Consider the following 8230-nt stretch of genomic DNA (forward strand, 5'->3'; position numbering starts at 1 on the left):
CCTTATGCATGCTGTGCAAGTGCTCTGCTCCTGAGCCCTATTCCAAGCCCTCTTTTTACCTTTTTATTTTGAGACAGGCTCTCTCTAAGTGGCCTAGGTTGGCCTTGAACTCACTCTGTAGCCCAAGCGGCCTTGAGCTTGCAATCTTCCTACTTCAGCCTGTGTGCTCATCTCCAGCGGAGGCTGCTCCTCTGTTCTCATGGGTGCCATTCCTTCATTCTCATGGGCATTGAGGCTGCTCCTCTGCTCGCCCTGGGCTGAGGCCACTCTTCTGCCTGCCCTGGGCTGAGGCTGCTCTTCTGCCCGCCCTGTGCCAGCTTCTGTCGTCATTGCTTCTGCCCAGTCCCGGACCCCAGGGCTGGTGAGGAGACTGTGTCAGTGGAGCCACATTCAGACATAGGAGACCAGGTTCAGTGACACAGGTCTGCTTTATTGCAGGAAGGCACAAGCTTATATAGGGGTAGCACAATCACAGCACAGCAAGTAGGATACCTTATTAGCATAACAGGTTTAGCATCCTATCATAGTACAGCAAGTAAGATACCTTATTAGCATAACATACAGTGTCTTATTAGCATAACGGACTTAACGTCCTTTCACTGAATAGTGGGTAGGATGCCTCATTAGCATACTGGGTTTCAGGTTACAGAGCCTGGATTCCTGGAAACCATGTGACCCTGACTGTTGCAATATCTAAGTGTTGCAATTTGGAATTCCAAGGGTGGTGATTAGGGAGTGGCAAGCTCTAGGCATCAATCTCATGATCTGCCAACGGGAGCAAATGTCACAAGGTGTTCCTTGTTGCTCCAGCAGTTGGGCCGTTGCCTCAGGCCTGCTGTATGGCTGTCAATAAGACTTTCACCCTAGGCTCAAGCCTGTCTCCCACAAGCCTGACCTAAGGTACTCATGCATCTAGTGCTTTTGTAATTTCAAGCCAGTGCTTCATATTGATGACTTACAGAGTTGAAAAATAGTTCCCATATACTATATATTTATGAAAATCTGGCATCTATTTCTATATAAATAGACAAGTTCAATGTTGTGCTTGGAACTTTGTGTATTTTATGTTTTAGTCACTTGTAAGTATTGAAGTGGTTATTTATGACCTTTTATCTTTTAATTTTGTGTATCTTTATTTGTGTCATCATAACGTATATTTGATTATGGAATGAGAAAAGAATTAGTCCCCACATTTTTGAAACTTGTTTTTCTTAAGACTCTCTTTAAAGAATCACATGGAAGATATAATGGGCCAGCAAGCTGGCGCAGTTGGTAAAGGTGCTTAGCATGTAAACCCAGTGACTTGAGTTCGGTTCCTGGAGTCCATGTAAAGGAGGAAGAGAGAACCAACTCTATAAAGCTGTCCTTTGACTCCTATATGCGCACCATGGCAATACCCTGCTTCCAACAATAGCAAATAAACCTTTTTAAAAAGTCATGGGCTGGAGAGATGGCTCAGTGGTTAAGAACATTGGCTGCTCTCACAGAGGACCTGGGTCCAAATACCAACATCCACATGGCAGCTACAACCATCCATAACTTCAGTTCCAAGGGATCTGACGCCTTCTGACCTCCACAGGCATTGCACAGCGTTAGTGCCTTTATATACCTGCAGGCAATACACTCATACAGATAAAATAAAAATAATAAATAAAATATATACTTTTTTCATTTAGGCAATTTTTAATGACAGTGACATGTAAGACACTCTACTCCTGCATCTTCTCAATGGTTTCTTCCTTGTATTTGCCCTTTTCCTTTCCTACTTGGTGAGATTTGGTTTTCCGTTCCAGGATCTTTTTGTGGTCTTTGTCCAGCTTTAGCCTGGTGATAATCACCTTGCTGGGGTGAATGCCCACACGGACAGTTGTGCCATTAGCCTTTTCCTGCTGCACCTGCTCAGTACAGATGACCTATTTTTCCCTGTAAACCTGGACCACTTTGCCAATCTGCTGACCTTTGCAGTGCCCTCGTACAATCTGAGCTTCATCACCCTTTCCAGTGGGCATAGACCGAACGTTGTGCTTCTGTCTCAGCTCTTTAGAAAAAGGGGAGGACATAATCTTCCTCCGAATGTGAGAAGGTGCATTGAAATGCCTTTTCTGGTTCTTGCTTCGGTCAGAAGTCACAAAGGGATTGAACTTCATTTTGGTGGGTGCCGCTTCACCGATGGTCGCAAAAGGGCATAAATAAATTATTTAAAAATGTTAAATTAAATAAAAAGTCACATGGAAGAAGTAAGAAAGAAAATAAAAGTGAAATAAATATCTTTAGCCACTTAAGAAAATAGGTGAAGTAACTAAACATGAAGGCCACAGGCATCATATCAAACATGTTTTAAACATAATCTGCCTGCTTCCCCTTCAGACAACTCACAGAGAGTTCAAAAGCAGTGTCCTAAGTGGAATTCTGAAATGCCTGCTCCACACCTATTCCTCTGGCTTCAGTTTCTCCCAGCTCCACCCATGGCACCACCTCCCCTGCTGTTCAGCACAGCTCTGTGAAGCATTCCTGGGAAGCCTCCTGCACCATCCACAGCATGTTTTGCTGATTCTGAATGTGTCTTTCTTTGGGGGGATTTTTGAGACAGAGTCTAATGTAGTCCAAGCTATCTTCAAACTCACTCTGTAGCAAGTCTGGCTTTGCACTCCTGATCTTCCTGCCTCTACCTCTCAAATGCTAGGATTACAGACAAGCACCGATGCCCAGCTTCACATAAGACAATTAGAATCCATCTCCTTATCTAGGCTCCTTGTTGTTTTCTTAGTCTAAAATATTCTGTGGGTCGCCTCGTCTACTGTATTAAGATATCTGGTGGCTTCCTTTATTTAATCTTAGTTCCTTCCATCCATTTTCCATCCAGAGATAAGAAAAACTTTTCACAAACATTTCCAGACAATTTATTTCACTGATTCTAATTCATCAATAGCTTCCCATTGTACTTGGAGTAAGAGCTAAAATTCCTTGCAACAGGCTGCAAAGTCATGTAACCACTTACTCTCCACAATTCTGACAATCTGTTCACTTTCTGGAACATGTGCTGAGCTCTCTACCCTTGGCCTCTGAATGCCCTGGGTTCATATAGCCAGTCGTTTTCCATCCTATGGGTCTTGGCTCAGATGCTACCTCTTCCTAGAGACCTTGCTTTGCAGGTATGTGTTTCATTGAATGTATGTGACATAAATTAAAAATTATTTTACTTATTTTCTGTTTGGATATTTGTCTATAAGCAACTATATAAATTCTATAACAAAAAGGTCCCTTGCTCAATGTCTTGTACATAGTAGGGACTCGGTAAATAATCATTGAGTGGACAACCTTGAAATTCACTGTCCCACAGAAATGTGAAAAATAATACTTGATTTCCCAAGTGCCCCATAAAAGTCCATTTATTTAAGGATTTAATTCATCACTGTGGGATTAGCAGTTTAAGTTATGGATTGTGAGATCAGGGGGTGGAGTGGGAATCAGAGAAGCACAGGAACAATTCACTCCCATTGTCCATTTTCTTTTTCTTTTGTTCTTTTTGAGACAGGGTCTCCCTATAGCCCCAGCTGGCCTGGAACTCACTGTGTAGACCAGGCTGGCCTTGAACTCACTGTGTAGCTCAGGCTGGCCTGGAATTTACAGAGATCAGCCTGCCTCTACCTCCCAAGTGCTGGGATTAAATGCATGTGCCACCATGCCCGGCTGCACTCCCATTTTCTTATATACACACTTAGCTGAAGGTAGATTATAAAGCTGATAAAGCTTGTCTTCATAATTTCATACTTTTTTCCCTTCAATATTCTTTATTTTGGCTGTTGTGAGAAACAGATTCATTTGGAAAGTTCAAGAAAAGAAGATTTTATGACGGGTTGCATCAGCACAGGAGCCAGGACTCACAGAACTAGGAAACTAGGAGTTGGGACATCTTGGAGAGTAAAGTTCTCTTTCACTCCGAGTTCCCACTTACGGCCCCCACACTCCTCTCTGGGATCCCTGCTTTCCATGTCACATTCTCTGTTCTCAGCTGTCTAGTTTCCTCTGCTTGCTTAGGTTTTCAGAAGTCATCATGGTCAACACTGTCTTTTATATCACAACTCTTACACTTTCTTCTCATTATTAACTGCCTTGAACTGTCTTCCACCCAACTTAGAAATCTGATTGGTCCTTTTTGTCTTCTAAGCCAAGCCACAGGCTGCTTTTCAACCTATTTATTGCCTTTTCTTTGGGTCACCTGTCCCTTCTTGCGCCAATAGCCTGAGTCTGACGTGGGAAGTGCAGGTCATTTGGTAGGGAACATGGAAGCAGCAGCTGTTGTGGATGGACAATATTCCCTATGCATGGACAGGAAAGACAGACATCATTAGTACTACATCTCAGTTCATAGTACCCTCTATTCAACCTCCTTCACCTCATCCCAGGATCCATGGAAGACCCAACCTAAAGCATGCACAACATGTTTTATAAGGACTCACCTTATGAAACACTTTACCTAAAGGGAATGAGTTTCGTCACAATATGTGAGCTGCTTAAAATACAAAATTGAATGGAATATGGTCTCTACCCCTGCACCCCCTCCTTTTGGTAGGGTCTCATTATGTAGCCCAGTGTGGCCTGGAACTTGTAATCATTCTGCCTCCTGAGTTCTGGGATTGGAGGCATGAGCCACTGCACCCAGCTCTGGTCCCTATTTTTAAGGAGTTTGCATTACAGTTAAGGAGGTGGCTCAGTAAGTACACCAATAACTCCTTTTCTGTGTGCTTAATGCTATTACAAATCGGTATAACCAAGGAATGTTGTCAGTACTGAAGGTGTATAATTTTTCTTATGGAGAGAGCTAGATAAAACTTCATAGAAGACCTGATATTAAAACTGGGTCTGAAAGGGATACTGATATTAAGACATCCTATACAATCATACTTTAACTTCATGTCAGAAGCATATAACCATTTCTTGCACAATCAAACTTCACAAGTCTTTGCTCAACATTTAGAACTCATATTTATGTGGCATCATAGTTAAACCTGTGGGTGTGTCTACTGTGTCTCAAGAAAGCCATAGAAAGGAAAGATGAAGTGGTGGTGGGTAGGAATTGAGGGCAGAAGGAAGAAGGGTGTACGGACACCCCGAAACAGTATTATTGACAAAGTAGGAGGAGGCTGGGGATAGCAGAGATGGGCAGATATTCAGAAAACAGCTGTGAGAGAACTAGAAAATGGACAGATGACAGGCAGACTGCAATGGGCATTTAAGAAGATGGTTAGGAGTAGGAAACAACACAGATAAAATCAGGGTCCTGGGGTACAGAGCAGCAGGAAGCAGACTCTCCATTTCACCCACAGTTGACCCTACACAAAGGAGTGTCACGGCAATTTGAATATGCATTAACAGCTCTCAGAAAAGGTTTGTTGAAGAAGAGATTGAAGCTTGGTTTAAATGACAGTTCTGGATTATTTATGGATTTAATTTATCCCTGTGATCCATGTCCCTAGTCAACACAGGCTATTAGGAGTTAGCTGCATTCTTTTCTTGTTAAAAGAGTAGGAAGAATATTTAATCATAACGAGTTGCACTAATGGAAATTTTAATAAAACTGGGCCTAGCCAGGCCTGGGAAGTGGCATAAGCAACCGGGGAGTGTAAATGTTCCTCTGGGTACGCTCTGTGCACTGACAGAGTTTTTAAAGCTGAAATATAGTATTTAATCCACCGAGTTCACAGGGACTTCATAAATGCAGTTTAAAGGCTGTGTGAACATGTGTGGTACTGAAAGCTCAATTTTTCTGGGAATTTTAAACCTTCCTAGAAATCAGATAGAAGATAAAATGAAAATCTTTGGAAGCATGCTCATTTAAATTAGTTTGCCTTCCTAGAAATTAAGGTGAAGGCTGAAATACCACGTATCCCCCCACACACCCAGTGTTTCTTGGAAGATGAATAAGAGATCCTGAAGAATTACCACCATCTGGAGCTCAGAGACCATCTAACCTGGTGTCTTCATTTTGTAACTAGGAAACTGAGACCCACACAGGAGAAATGTCTTGGCCAAGGTGCATTACCATTAATATCCGTGGCAGGAAAAGTCAGAGTGTAAGGTACTTGTTGTAGGATGAAGGTACTCAGGCTAGCAATAAAATAAGCCACACAAGTAAAACCCTAGCCACTCCCCTGACTCCTCTACTGGCTTTCTTTAATTCTGCTTGAGTTTTCTTTTTGAAACCAAATCTGACTGCGTCACCCCTTCCAAGTGAAAACCTTCAGTGGCTACCTATTGCCTACCGTGTGGAACCCAGGCTCCTTCCTGGGAGTAATGACCAGGTCCCCATGAATTCTCTGGGCATACATACCCACTCCCTGACCCTGAAGAACTTGCTCACATCAGCCCCAGACTCACACCCGACAGACCTTTTCCCTGTCCCTTCCTAGTGTTCCACATCCCCCTTCCCTCTGCTTTACAGCTCTTCATCTAAAGCACTGAGCTATCCCACCCCCTCCCAGAAGCCTTTCTCATGCATCCTACATTGCATTCCTTTGTTACAATACAGCTACGTTAGCTGTCTGTCATTTGCTTCTATATTTGACTTGAATGCAAAGAGAATGTTTCTTACTATTTTTACTTCCTACCCACACCAAGCAGGAAATGTATAGATGCTCAGCAGCTGCTTATGAAATTGAATTTGACAGTAACAATAAACTGCAGCTGTGAACCTATAACACAAAATTTGAGTGAGTTCTTACCAGTTTGAAACTATCCTAGTTTGTGTTTTTTCACTTTGCCACATTCTTATAGGAAAATTGGGTGGTTTCTTACTCTACAGAAACACCATAGGCATTGATTCTTACCACTGTACCCAAGCTGTGGCATTACCTCTCCCTTGCACAATTCTCCTTGTCTATTTAGTATTTATTTGCTTGCTTATATTTCTGGTGCTGGGAATTGAACCTAGAGTCTCACACACAGGAGGCAAACACTGTACCACTGAGCTATGTCCCCAGCACTGACTGGCAGTTATTACTTTGTGTCTGACATTGTGTTGGGATTTACCTTTTCCTGATTGAATAGGATTCCATTGTCAGAAGCCTCCTCATGTCCCACTACACTACACTGGGTCTTCTCACCAGGAATCTCAGTCCTGTTTATTGCTTCAGCTCTTCCTGTAGGTTCTGCACATTTGGCTGCTTTTATGGTTATTTTTCCTTCTGGGCATATTACATACATATCTAAACTATTATTATTTAATATTTTTATTTATTCTTTGAGAATTGCACATTTGCATTGAGTGTTTTTCAATCATATTGCATCCTGCCTTCATCTCCTCTCAGATCACTCCTCCACATCCCCCTCTTTGCTTCATGTCTTTATTTATTTATTTTTTATAACCCATTGAGTCCAAATACTGCTTCCCATACATGCATAGGTGTGGCAACATCCACTGGATCATGGTCAACCTACCTGGGACCATACCCCTAAAGAAAACGGACTCTCTCTGCCACCTAGCAGCCATCAGCTACCTGTAGTTTCTCAGATAGGTGTGGGGGCTTGTGATATAGAGATAAGTGTTTAGAAGGCAGTTTGATACTCTGCTCGCTCACTTAGCAAAATAATAGTAGGAGTTTCATCCCTGGGGCACCAGCCACAGGCTTTTAGGCAAATTTACAGTACCAAGCATGAGTACCCTTCTATGGAGTGGGCCTTAAATCCAATCAGAAAGCAGTGATTAGTTACCCCCCTGAAATTCATGCCACTATTGTACCTATGGGCATATCTTATCAGGGGGGTCATTACTGCAGTTCACAGGGTTCATAACAAGACTCTTGATGACTTTTCTCCCCCAGAAGCTCGCATAGCACTGTCTAGAGCTATGAAAGCTATCCAGCAGGGAAGAAGCCTCCTGGTCAGTACCAACTTCATTTCTCCATGTCTTATGACCAAAGTATGTGGTGTCTTCAGCAATAGGTACTTACCATCAAGTTTTTGTGGGCAACCAAGAGCAACAGCAATAACCTGCATTGTTTTGTGCATCCCAGGAATACCTCTGACCAGCAGCTTGAGGGGAGGTATCTCACACCTGGCACTGAGCTTTTTATTTGGCACCTTATGACTTCTGGAAGGAACATGGAGAAGAGGATGGGGAGGCATAGAGGAGGAATGGGTGAGAAGATAACTAATACTAAGGATGCCTGTAACATTCATATAGGGACCTACTATTCTGTATACACCATGTATATTCTATATGCTTTATATA

General features: G+C 42.6%; 1 pseudogene; it reads right to left on the reverse strand.

Moving 5' to 3' along the window:
• Positions 1–1709: 1709 nt before the first annotated feature.
• On the reverse strand, positions 1710–2167 carry LOC108490970 (annotated as a pseudogene).
• Positions 2168–8230: the final 6063 nt, after the last annotated feature.

The sequence above is a fragment of the Nannospalax galili genome, unplaced genomic scaffold, assembly GCF_000622305.1.
Source record: "Nannospalax galili isolate Female #2095 unplaced genomic scaffold, S.galili_v1.0 scaffold277, whole genome shotgun sequence".
NCBI lineage: Eukaryota > Metazoa > Chordata > Mammalia > Rodentia > Spalacidae > Nannospalax > Nannospalax galili.